Source organism: Eurosta solidaginis, chromosome 5 (genome assembly GCF_040869045.1).
Source record: "Eurosta solidaginis isolate ZX-2024a chromosome 5, ASM4086904v1, whole genome shotgun sequence".
NCBI lineage: Eukaryota > Metazoa > Arthropoda > Insecta > Diptera > Tephritidae > Eurosta > Eurosta solidaginis.
Genome location: NC_090323.1, coordinates 116,355,331 through 116,369,612, shown reverse-complemented (window position 1 = coordinate 116,369,612; position 14,282 = coordinate 116,355,331).

Below are 14,282 nucleotides of genomic sequence, written 5' to 3'. Positions count from 1 at the left end.
AGAGCTTTTGAAAGCTCATACCGTTTAACTGCGCACGCGTTAAAAATAAAGTGTCATACACATAGAAAAATCTCACTCCTTCGCAAGAACAAAATCAATCGCTAAAAACATAGAACAAATGGATAGCTAATAGAAGTGTGCAGAAAAGTAGCACAGTTGTACGACAAAGATAATTTCAAAGACATCATAGCAAACACAAAGTGAAGGTGAAAGTATAGAAATAAAATAGAAGAAAAATACGAAAAATTTGGCGAAAAACTAAGCAAATGAAGAGTGAAGAAACGAGGAACCAAAACAAAACAGCTAACCAGAAGAAGCAAATCGTGAAAAAATCGAATCTCAGCAAATATCAGTGTCAAATTCAACGCCGGTGCAGAAATCCAAAATGAGCCTTACGACAGTGAAAATTGAACCACTCTGTAAGATAACTTTGACACCTGGAAAATGCAGGTATATGCCATATTGACCAAAAATGATGCTTGGAAGTATGTGAATGGTAGCTGTGTCAAGCCAGCGTCACCACCCGAAGCAGTTAGTGAATGGGAAGACAACGATGCCAAAGCATAGTCTGACTTGGTGCTATCAATGAGCACATCCGAATTGCAGCAAATAAAGCACGGTCGCACATCAAAAGACATTTGGGACAAACTGCATTCTGTCTATCAACCGCGCGGGCCAGCGCGAAAAGCTATGTTACTTAAGTCACTCATACTGCACAAAATGTCCCCTAATGATGACATTCGGGAACAAGCTAGTAGAAATGGATTTAGTTGTCATGGAGTAGCTTTTGACAATCCTGATCATTTACAGAGTTCCAAACGAATTTGAAACTTTTAGAATTGTCATCGAGTCCAGGAAAAGCTACAAAAATTAGAAATCCTTGAAGCGAAATTGCTTGAAGAGTTTGAGGCACGCAACAGAAATGGCACTGCAACGAATGAAGATGTCTTATACGCGAATAGAAGCAGCGGAAGCAAGAAACCCAGCATTATCAGCATTCACACAATTCAGACCAACAAAGGGCCACAAGGTATGCCATACTTGCGGAAAAATTGGGCACAAGGCTAGGGAGTGCAAATCTAAGGCATTTAAAAACAAAGGTCAGAAACGAAACCAGAAAGATTCAACGTGTAATGCAGAAGAAGTGGTTTTAGGCGCAAGCAACGTTCACGCAACTCGGGTGCATCGTCCCATATGTGCTCGCCTAGAGCGAAATTCCAATCCCTTGAAGAATCGACCTGTAAGACATAAGCTATAGCCAATAATAGTCTCACGAAAATAGCAGGTCACGGAATAGTAAAGGTCACGTCAAATACAGGCTGCAACGTTACACTTAAAGATACTCTATACGTACCGGACCTGCGTACAAACTTATTGTCAGTGTCAAAAATGACTCAGCACGGTCTCGACGTAAAATTTACGGGAACAAAAGCCATCCTAACAAACAAATCGACAGGTCTTCATAGCAGAGCGTGAAAACAACTTGTACTACGTCGAAGAACAATCTGAATCGGCAGCGGTAGCCAGCCCTAAAAAAACGACCCTCCAGAATTGGCATGAAGCATTCGGCCACCTAAACGAAAAAGACCTCAAAGCAATCATCGAAAAAAGAAAAGTTCTCGGCGTTAACGCAAATTCCAACCAGCAAACATTTCAAAAAACGAACCGCACTACCAAAGACATTCTAGAGTTAGTGCACAGCGACGTATGCGGGCCTATGAAAACACAATCGTTCGCTGGGTCGCGATACTTCGTCACGTTTATCGATGCCAAGAGCAAATGTTGTACAATATTTTTTTGAAGCACAAAAGCGAAGTCATAGATAAATTCAAAGAGTACAAAAGTTTAGTCGAAACCCAGTCAGGCAAAAGTATAAAATGTTTGCGCATCAACAATGGTACCGAGTACGCATGTAACGCTATGAAAGATTTTTTGAAAGCCGAATGCATACGGCAAGAGTTTACTATTGAGTATATGCCACTGCAGAACGGACTAGCTGAGCGCAAAAACAGAACCATTTTAGAAATGTCTGATGCATGTTAATCCAATCTGAGGTCCCACCGGCTTATTGGGCAGAAGCCGTCAACACGGCGAACTATTTGCGCAATCGTTATCCATCGCAAAGTTTAAATGGTGAAGTACATGGGAAGACCCCACATGGTGGTTACTTACAAAAATTTGGCTGCACTGCACACATGCTAGACAAAACGACGAACAAATGTAAATTTAAATCAAAGTCGATAAAATGCATATTCGTAAGCTATTCTGAAACGTTGAAAGGTTACCGCCTGTGGGATCCCAAATCTAGAAAGATACGTCGCAGCAGGGACATCGTATTTACTTCGCAGAATAAGCAGATACGTACGAGGAATTTCACACAAACGATATCGAAATGCAATTGCAACCGAACCCGAATAAAACAGATGCACAGATCGACGTATATCCAACAGAGCAGCAATAAAACGAGGGAGAGGTCGCCGAAAGAATGTACGGATCAAGTCGCGTGGCAGACCACGGTTAGAGCACAACATGGTACCGGTCATCGAAATACCCTCGAGTGACGAAATTTCGGCAAATGATGAAAATGTACAAATCAAAGATAGTCCATATAGCACAGCATTGGTACAAAGTACAGATCCACGCAACCACGCAGAAGCACTTGCTAGTCCCGAAGCAACCGAATGGAAGAAGGCCATGCTAAAAGAATATCGCACACTCCTCGCAAAAAATACATGGGAAATAGTAGATCGTCCCGTTGGGAAGAAGGTCGTAGAATCAAAGTGGGCGCTACGCACCAAATACAAGTCAGATGGAAGCATTGACAGCAGTAAGGCTAGGCTTGTAACGTTTCTTATTTTGATCCCTAGAATACGATTTTCACAGAGCAATGAGCGATTTTTAAATCGACCCGCCCTACTGTACATACATGGCGCCAACGGCACCAATGCCCTAATCGCCATATACGTTGACGACCTGATCGTGACCTCGACCAGTAGGCAAAAGTTAATACAAATAAAAGCTGAACTCGCCTCCACGTTTGAAATGAAAGATTTAGGGCCGATAAAGTTTTGCCTCGGAATCGAATTCAACCAATGCTTAAAATCGAACACTATTACAATGAGGGTAGTACAACTATAAAAGAGCCAATCGAAATACGTCGCACACTTACTAAAAAGGTTCGAGATGAATGACTGCAAATTAGTCAGTACGCCCGCCAACTCAAGCATAAAACTGTCTAAAGAAATGTCGCCAAAGACAGAAGAAGATGTTCGTTCTGCAAGTAAGTTACCTGTAGTGTGCCTGACCACGCTAATGCACGCGATACACATTGCTGAGTCAACAAGTTTGATGGCTCAATCGCATTCGACATAACTTTACATAGGGGACACCTGTGACACACATAGCTTAACAAAGTGTGATCGCATTGCAAGCGACACACTTATTAATATCGTTCTAAAAACAATTAGCAATTAAGCATTTTATGTACTGTAACGAATTTAGTGAAATTCGCTTATTTGCAACCTTCTGCTAACGTTCGTGTCACTAAATTTTTGAATAAATAACTCCAATATTCAATAATGCAAGAAGGTCTTCATTAGGCTACTTTGAAAGTACTTCACAACCAATAGCGTGCTTAAATCAAACTTAACTACTCAGCGTTCGCTGCTTTTATACCCTGTTGTCTCGTTCACCCATTTCTCCTAACGTCTAGTAACTTCTCTAAATTGATGCCTGGGTACCATCCATATCGTCGGTACACTGCCAAAGTCACGAATGAGCCATTTTTGTTTAAATGAAATATTAGCCGTGTTTTTTAACAAGCGTATATCCGTTTACGCTTAAACTTTATATGGACTGCTAAGCGACAAACTTTAAATACACCTCCGAAATTGCTGCGCATAAATTTTGTCCTACTAAATTTCAATACGCATTATACTCAGATGTAACTGAAATATGTATTTTTGTTTCACCCTCTACACTAATTCTATGTGTGTCCACAATTCATCGCAACTGATTCAGCTATATGTTATACCCTATGGCCATCAGAGCGTTGTGTCTCCGCTTTTCAGTACCCCCTGTTGCTGTAGCTAGTTGTTTAACTACAGCCGCTAGATGGGTCTCCTAAGCATTATCTAAGCGAGGATAGGCGTTTTTTTTTCACGCGCAAACGAAACGTATACGCGTGTAAAAAAAAACACGGCTATTATATAAGTTATAACAGCAGTATTCAGCGGTTGACCAATTTACTCACGTTGCTGAGCATGTGACCGTGCTATGTTGCGTGTTGAGGTTTCGCTGACGCGGCACACGCGTAGAATAAGCGGACAACGATTGGTGTAGTTGCAGAAATTGTGATTGAACAGCATAATCTAGTTTTAGTTAAATAAACTATTTTTTATACAATAATTGGTTAGTATAGCATAATTATTTTAACATAAGAACTTAGCTAGTTAGTTCAGTTTGGATCGTGCAAGAGCACTGAATACATTTTATAACGTTAACCTATTTCTCGTGTTATTTGTAATTCGGTGAACGGGCAGTTCACCGCAACTTTAATTTTTTATCGCCACGCCCACCGGGAGGCTTAACTGGCGCCCGAGCAGTTCTCGGTGCAGAGTGTATAAAAATTTTGGAAAAAAAGCAATTAGCAAAAAAAGTATTAATTTAAACACAAAAAAAAGCTAAGTGAAATTAAAGTGAAACAAAATAATAAGTACTAAGGAAAAAAATATTTAAAACGACACAAAAATAAAGTGAAAGTAAAGTGAAACAAAATAATAAGTACTAAGGAAAATATAAATTAATAAATCGAGCACTCAGAAAAAACAGAGGGAAACCGAAATCATAACAACAAGTACCAGAGTGTCAAGAACCAAATCACCAACAGCGGCCAAATGAAATTTTGCTATGTGTGAGTAAATAGCGCATCCAAATCGTTAGGGATTATCAGATTGTTCGGCACAAGCCGATCTACAGGGCCATATTAAGGCATATTAGGTATAAGATTAGGAGGGCAGCAGACGCTGCACTGGTATCCCACAATATCCTGGATTCTGATTGGACAAGTATGTATTAAGGAAATCCTTTCCCTGCACTATGCCGATGCCAGAGACATTGAAACGCTCGATCAACAACTAACCCACATGACTCAAGTACGGCAAGAAGTCTCCGAATTTTACACTCAAATCAACAAGCAATTATCTCTAATGATAAACTCTTTCAATACAGAAAAATACGAGCATAAGGAAACAGTTAAGTTTGGCGGAGATGCACCGAAGAAGGGCACTCGACGTCTTTATAAGAGGTCTAAATGGAGACTTGCCGACGCTGCTCCTCATACAGAAACCAAAATCCTTACCAGATGCATACTCACCATGCCTCGCATTCTTGAAAGTGGATAGCAGAAATGCCATTTATAGAGTCCCACAAACATTTAACAGAAATAAGAGAATGTTCACTGATGTATATCAATCGCGTCATTTGCAGCAAAGCAACAGGGATTACCCACCTCAGTACCGATCGAGATATTTTAATTGAAAATTATTTTCTATTTTTTAGTTCGGTTAGCTATAAAAGCGTGTTTTTTTAGTTTTTTTAAACTATTATTTATTTTTAATTTTTTAGTTCAAGTAATTTTAAAAGTTTTAGTCGAGAGTGAAGAAACCTCGAAACGCCAGCGGTCCATAGATGAATCCAATCCCACGGCACCGAGAAGGGCCAAGACGAAGGGAGGCTGGACGCGGTCTTTCGCCGAAATTGCCAAGGGTCGGCAGATCATTGGCATTATAGACGAGAGCAGCGAAGATGGCAGGATCCAGAAACAACAGTGGAAGTGGATCGAGGCCGCGCTCGCTACGGTGGCCGTTAAGGTTAAGAATGACAACCCTGGTCCACCGCCATCTTACACCGATGCAGGGTGGTTCCAGGGCAATGTCAAGCTAATTGCCTGTGACGACGCCAGGTCGGTAAACCTCTATAGGGCCGCCGTCACGATGATAGGGGTGGTATATCCGGGCGCGCGCCTCAAGGTGGTATTTCGCACTGCGCCACAGCCACAGGTTTGGAAGTCAACCCGGATAAAACCGAGCTTATCCTCTTCACGAGGAGGTACAAAGTACCAAATCTTACACCGCCAAGAATTGGGGGTACGTTCTTAGCGTTTAGCGATCAAGTCAAGTATTTGGGAGTCATACTGGATAGGAAGCTATTATGGAGTGACCATATAGTGGAGATGCTCCACATCCAAGAAGGCAGTAGCAGAGCTGTTCACCTGCAAGAGGGCAATTGGCACCTCCTGGGATTCTACCTTAAGGTTACCAACTGGATTTACCCAGGCATTGTGCGCCCGATTCTTCTTTATGGTGCCTTTGTCTGGCGGCCTGCACTAGCTAAAAGTACCTATCTTAAAATGCTTCAAAAGGTGCAACGGAGTTCGGAGCTCTGCATTACCGGGGCTCTCGGCCCCACTTCAGATTCCGTTACATACATACATGGATACATAGATACATAGATAGATACAAGCCAAGCTAATAAAAGCGTGTTAAAAAGGGCTCCAGTTTGCTCTTTCGTAGATGTGCCATGCATCCACTTCTATCATTAATAATGGAATGCGTTTTTTCGCATTATGTGCAAGGTTTCAAATCTATGGCCATTTGGGGTGATCATAAGTTCAATTGACCTTATGTCCGTTAACCTTATGTCACCCCAACATCACATTATTGCATTGTCATCGAGCCTTGATACGTGTGCAAAGTTTCAATCAAACTTATGGCCATTCAAAGTGGTAATAAGGCCAATTGACCTTATGGCCGTTGACCTTATGCCGCCACACCATCACATTAATGCATTGCCATCGAGCCTTGATACGTGTGCCAAATTTCAGTCAAACTTAAAGGAATTCAAAGTGGTAATAAGACCAATTGACTTTATGGCCGTTGACCTTATGTCACCACACCATCACGTTAATGCATTGTCATTGAGCCTTGATACGTCTGCAAAGTTTCAATCAAACTTATGGCTATTCAAAGTGGTAATAAGGCCAATTGACCTTATGGCCCTTGACCTTATGCCTTATGTCACCACACCATCACATTAATGCATTGTCATCGGTCCTTGATACGTATGCAAAGTTTCAGATTAATGAGACTTCTAGAAACCGGTGAAAATTAAGGTCAAAGATTCCGTTACACGCATACATAGATAGATACAGGCCAAGCTAATCAAAGCGTGCTAAGAAAAAAAAACAAAACAAAAACAACATAACCCAAGAAATGTATTTCTGAATTCAGTTATTACTTGCTCCAACAAATAAAAAAAAAAATACAAACTTAAATATTAAAACATTGAAATTATTAGATATTACTATGTAGCACAAAAACAAAATCAACGAAAACCAAATATGCAAGAAACCCAAAGGATATGTACAAGAAAAATTGGAAAAAAAATTATTTAAACGAAAAAACATTCCTTTTTTCTAACAATTTTTTCACTCCCACTAATCTCCTAAACTCACAATAACATTTAGTCTCACAAAATAACTTCTAACATCCACTAACCTACTAACACCAATAACGTAAGGTATGATCTTTCCAATTGCAAACTCCCGCTGTTGGCGTCGGCCATCAGCGGCCTCCACATTTTCCACTATAATGCACCAATCGTTAGTATCTAGAGCGGAAATGGGTGGATCATCAGCGGATCCTTCAAACTTATACATGCTATCAACATCCATCAGCACGCTACTATCATATCGAAGATGGAAAAACTGGCTTACCAACTACTAAAACGAACTGACGACCAGCTCCTAGCGCAAGTCTATATCAACCAAACTCTGCAGCACCTCGAAGAGCTGACGGGGATCGCGAAACGATCAGACCCTCCTGCTCTATTGACTGGATAGGCTCTGCGTGGAAATGGCTAGCAGAATCACCCGATACCAGTGATTAGGACAATATCCTCCACAGCCAGGGTGAAATCATAGAAAACAATAATCACCAATACAAAGTAAGCAAGGATCTATTCACGGCAACTTTAAAAATTTCAAAAAAAAATTCATGAAATTGTAAGCCGCACCATTCGGTAATGAAGGAAGCTTAGGCAGAACAATTCAAGCAGAGTGCCCATCATAATATCGTGCTCGCCCGAGAAGAAGTCAATGAAGTAGTACGGGCATGTCAACGAGCTAAACGTGGAAATATTAACACTAACCTACTCGACATGGACGAAGTTAATCAGATATTGTCAGAAATAGAAACACTACCTTACCAAAATAATATTGAGGCAATTGAATACGGAAAACCATCAATATATACAAATGGGACTATGCCCCTCTACGTTCTATCAATACCGAAAGAAACAGAGAAGAAGTATAACCTACTGGTTACTCGCGCCCGTATCTACGAAGGCAAACAACTGGGCCTTCCGTTCGATAAGATGCTCATCAACCAGGAAGAAACATATGGACTCAAGGAAAATTGCTTGACAATCAGTTCATCTACGGTATGTGAATCAGAGTCCTTGACCAAATTGGAAGAGAATACCTACCTACCTCGGTTGCTGAAAGGATAACACAATTTGTTTAGGCCTTATGCCTAACTTTTACCTGATTGGCGGCGTCCCTCCCTAACGTTTTAATAATATTTCCAGCCACCCACACTCACGCCGCATTTGTGTGCATGCATGCACATGCATGCGTTTCATACACATGCAAGTGTGTGTGTGCAGGTTGTCAGTACCCATGCACGTATATGTGGGGGTGGTTGTATGTGTGGCCTTTCCCCTCCTTAACACCAGAGGACTTTTTCGCGGCTTAGCGGTTGTCCTCAACGCGACAACCGGCCTCGTTTATGATCGACCGCCAAGCAGTTCACATCGCCCAGTATCACCATCGTCACTTTAAACACAAAGGTAATATTGTATCAACATTGTATATTTTCCTTCACTCTGAATTAAATATTATATTATAACGAGGAAATTCCTCTTTGTGTTCTCTTTTATTGTATTTCTGAGTGAATCTTCCCGAGATCGACCCTTGTGCGCCTACGCACTGCCGGTTTACGACGCACTCAGGCCGAACATTGGTCCTCCTCACCGAGAACGGAAAGCACCCTTTATAATACAGTCCACTACTTCATACAGATAATCAACGTGTAAGCACAATCTGGCGAGAAAAATTTTTTGTCTAGAGGATTGTTTGCCCCAACAGCCAAAAACACAGAAAGGAGTGTTTCTATATATAGATACCAGAGCCACAGCACATTTGCCTACTAAAATTTATTTGCCACAACACATCCCAGCAGAGCCACCGGAGCCACAGCTTAAACGAGAAGTAAGTGTTATATTTCTTGCCACTTTTTTTAAGTGTTATTAAAGAAAAATAAAGAAAACACCCGTGTTGTGCGCGAAAAATTGAAATCGAAAAGAAGTATAAAAAGTGAAATTATTTAGTGAGAACCATTTTTCCCGTTCCATTTTAAAATTTAAATCACTCGGTTTGTTAATTTATTTCGGTCCTTGTGATTATCTGGTTTATCCCCCCACCAGTGGTAAGGTTTTCCAGACACAACATAAGGAAGAGGTAACCTAACCTCACTTTCCGCACTATATTGAATAGGTTTTTTGTTTGCTTTTTTTGCACATCACACGAAATTAAGTTCAATTTAATTAATTCGGTGCGCACTTCACTTTAAACACTTGTTACACCTTTGTTTTTCCGCTTATTTTCGATTTCTAATCCTTGTTCACATTTAACCCATTGACTGTGGAGGTGGCGAGCGGTCCCTTCTTGTTGTTGTCGCTACTGAGACAGAAAGTCCAAAAATAAACCCTTCTTGTTGTCACTGTTGGGATCAAAAGCTTGGAAGAATTAACCTCAGTTTTGTCGCTACCGAGACAAAAAGTCTATAACACAAGCCCTTTTCGTTGTCGCTACTCTGACGAAGTCTGCAATAAACAAAATAAATAATAAACTTCGAAGTTCAATAGTTTTTATTTAGGGCTTGGCAGATATTTTAACTCTGAATAGTTCTATTTTTCTAATCGGAAATTTTCTCGTTAATAAACGTAAATAAAACAAGGGAAACCTACATCCGTTTAGCAGAATCAATCGTAGAGTTTGATAAAGATTACAGCCTTATTCCGGAAAGCGACCATAGCAAACACACCCTTGCAATACAGCAGGAAGAGTTGCGGTCCTTGTGGAAGAAGGTAAAGTCTGCTTTTCATTCGCTATTGGGATCTGATGAGGTGTCAGCGGATGACGTTATGGCGGTCAGAAAGAAGAAAAAGGCAGCATACGCAATCTACGTGCGATGTTCAGCGTCTATATCTGCTGAGGCAGAAAAATACAAGAAGGATGAAAAGAACGTCAACCCTGAGCAACAACCTCATGGGCATAAAATTCGCCTCCCTGCTTGCGACACGGAAGTCTTTAAAGGCAACTTTTCGTGACCTGTTCACGGCAATTTATATAAACAACCCTAGCTTGAAAGGGGTGGAAAAGTTATTCCATCTCAACAACAAAACGCAGGGCGAAGCAAAAGATAACGTTAAAAAATGCCCCCTCACAAATGAAGGTTTCCAGATGGCCTGGAAAAACTTGTGTGAAAGATACGAGAACAAACGTATCTTAGTTAACACACAACTACAAATTTTATTCAACTTAAAAAAGGTAGAAAGTGAGTGTGGCAGTTCAATAAAAAAGCTGCAAAATGATATAAATAATTGTATTTCGTCCCTCAAATGCCACAAAATTGACATATCCAATAGGGATGCAATCCTGACTTATCTCTGCTCAACCAAGTTACCAGAGAGCACGTTGGCTCTTTGGGAGCAAAGTATAGACCATAAAATGGACATATCCAAGTGGGAGGATATGGATAAATTCCTGTCTAATCGGTTTCAGACACTTGAAACAGTGTCTGGTTTTATAGGGCATGCCACTTCGAAAGTGCAAAAACAAAACGCGTCGCGACAATCGACAGAAACCCCTACGAAAAGACTTGGTGCTTTTCAAACAAAAGTATCAAAACAAACAATAAAATCAATTTGTAAAATGTGCAAATCCCCTGAGCACAGATTACGAAACTGTTCACGCTTTTGCGAGTTAACCCCAGTAGAAAGGTTTAAATTTATAAAATCCACAAGTGGCTGTCCCCAGGACACACCATGACGAAGTGCACCAGTTCCTACAACTGTTCCATATGCCGCTCTCGCCAACACACGCTCCTGTATGCGGATACCTCTCAGCAAACTGCTCTGCGCAATCCTTTAAAAGATGCGGATAATATCCCAACAACTTCGGCACAGGCGCGACAATCTGCGAACCAGAATGTAAAATCCTGTCATGCCAATTCAAGCACAGGCGTGCTATTAGGAACTGCTCGCGTACACATTCGCCATAATGGTACCGACTTCCCCACGCAGGCATAAATTGATTCAGGGTCTGAATGTTCCTTTATAACTGAAAGACTGAAACGTAGAATCAATTTGCCAGCGAGAAAAATGCATGCCCAAGTTTCAGGCATCACAAATGCGGTGTCAGATCAGGTGAAAGAAGCATCCAAAATTGAATTACGATCACCAGTGGATGCCTGCTTCAGCCTGACTACACCCGTTCTAGTCCTAGCCAAACTCACCGGGAATCTTCCATCCTGCCATATCAACGCCATGACTATGCAGGCATTCCCAGACTTGGTTTGGCAGACAAGCAGGCCCCTCTTTGCCACTGGGCACAGTGGGCACATGCCCAGGGCCCCACGATGACAGGGGCCCCCTCAGATCAAATACAAAGTCCCTAGTTCATGTCAGATCACCAAACGATGACCAATATTTATTACCAAAGAACTTATATAATTCGAAGTTGCCCAGGGCCCCGCGATGACAGATGCCCCCTCGGATCAAATATAAAGTCCCTAGTTCGTGTCAAATCACCAAATGATAACCAATATTTAGGGCCTTATTCTCTATTGCGAACGAAAGCTCAGACGAACGATTCGTCTCTTATAAATTTCGTCTAGTAGTCATATTCTGTATCATTTTCGTTCTTCTGTTATTTTAACGTAAGAAAGGTAGCAGGCGAACAAAAATGTTCAAGAATATGGTCGCTAGACGAAATTGATAAGAGACGAATCGTTCGTCTGAGCTTTCGTTCGCAATAGAGAATAAGGCCCTTATTACCAAAAAACGTATACAATTCGAAGAAATCGAACCTAAATTACTGAATACAAGACAAACTTACAAGCTTTTACATCCGCGAAGCTATTCTACTCTCGCCCAAAAATTTGGATTTCTGAGTTCAGCATGCTTTGATAAATTTAAATATATAATGGTATGCTAGGTTTGGTTAGGTTAAAGTGGCTACCAAAAGGGCACACTTAGGCCAGTATAAAAGGCGCGTTTTGATACCCTGTAAAGACACTGTTACACCTCATCTTCGAACCAATTTGAAGAATTAAGGAAGGCCATCAAGTCCTTGATGTGATACTCCACAATTTTGCAAATGTTCTCCAGGAAGGGAACTCCCAGGCGACGCCGTCTAGAATGTCCTTTGGTGCGTGTGTTCCAGCTGGACGATTCCCGTAGGCGCAGGGCTGATGTCGCCGCTGCTCGGTACCTTTCTATATCTAGGGGAAGAAGTTCTAGAATGACCTGGAAAGCTGGTATACTAAATACATACACATTTTAAAGAAAAATCATCAGTAGTACTCACCAGCTTCGTTTTACTCTCTTATATTTTCGCTCTCACCGGGAATTTATTTGCCAGCATAGAGTCAAAATAAAACCCTCTTGACAGAAGGCCAGATTGTAACAACGAAAAAGTTCCCAAAATACTCGGTAGTTCTGTAGTTTACGGGGAAACAGGTAGAAGTGATCAAAAACATTGAGCGAGGTATCAAAACGCGCGGTTCAGTGTTCCTAATAATAATCCGGATGCGAAAGATAAATACTACATATAAGCAATTCAAAAGTTCTCAACAAAAAACGTTAGCTACATTTTTTATTTTGACCATTTTCATCGCTTTTAATGACAGAACTTCGGAAACGGGAGATCAGTCCTCTTCTTATTATATTTCTTAATAAATTCAAAATTTCACTGTCAGTCCATGGTCGTATTATACATATGTTACTGTAACCTGCATTTACATACTGTCACTCACAAAATTAAGTATACACTTGGTTCATGCTGAAAAAACCCAAATGCAGTGGCTCACAGCTTAATTGAAATTTTTCATTTAAAATATCGGAAATTCCCTAACAGAAATCACATTAAAAAAATGTCAAAGGTCAGGAGAGTTAATCAAAATTTGAAAAAAGGCCATCAAAATTTTCAAATCTTGTTTCAGAATTTCTAGAAAATTTTTGAGTATGCAGATTTATAGCCCAATCAATTTTAGTAGGTATAATAATGTGCAAGTTAGAAGCTCAAAATTTTTCCAGAATTTTTTTTGGCGAGGATGTTGAGCAATTTCCCCCATACAAAATGTATTTTTGTTTATGCGATGTATGGAAGAAATTGCTCAACACCCTCGCCAAAAAAAAATTCTGAAAATTGCGGAAAGATTTGCACATTATTATACTAAAATTGAATTGGCTACAAAACTGCATACTCAACAATTTTCTAGAAATTCTGAAACAAGATTTGAAAATTTGGATGGCCATTTTTCAAATTTTTATTAACTCTCCTGACCTTAGACATTTTTGTAATATGATTTCTGTTAGGGAATTTCCGATATTTTAAATGAAAATTATCAATTAAGCTGTGAGCCACTGCATTTGATTTTTTTTTCAACAAAAACCAAGTGCGTACTTATTTTTGTGAGTGGCCGTATCTATTTTTCTTTATTTATGTATCGATTTACTTTTATTATCATATTTTTGAAAAATAAGGTGAAGAAAATGTAAGTCGAAAAAATGTATAAGTCGAATTAAATAGAAATCTGCAAAATCCCCAAAAACTTATGTTAAAACCCCCCTTCTTCAGTTTTATTCATTTTTCACAGACTGGCAGCAGTAAAAGATGTGCATTTTAACAGCACTCTCTCGAAACAAAGAGTTAAAATCTATCTACACTCATCAGTGTGACTCGCTCCATTTAAGCTGAGGCTACATCTAGCAGCACTACACTATACGACAAAGTATTCTTTGCATGTATTCTTATGGAGCATATCACACCTAGCGACAGCAGCACCACACGACACGATATAGTTGATCAAATAGGCAACAACTTTGTCGTGTCGTGTAGTGCCGCTAGATGTAGATTCACCTTAACGCGTTCAAATAAT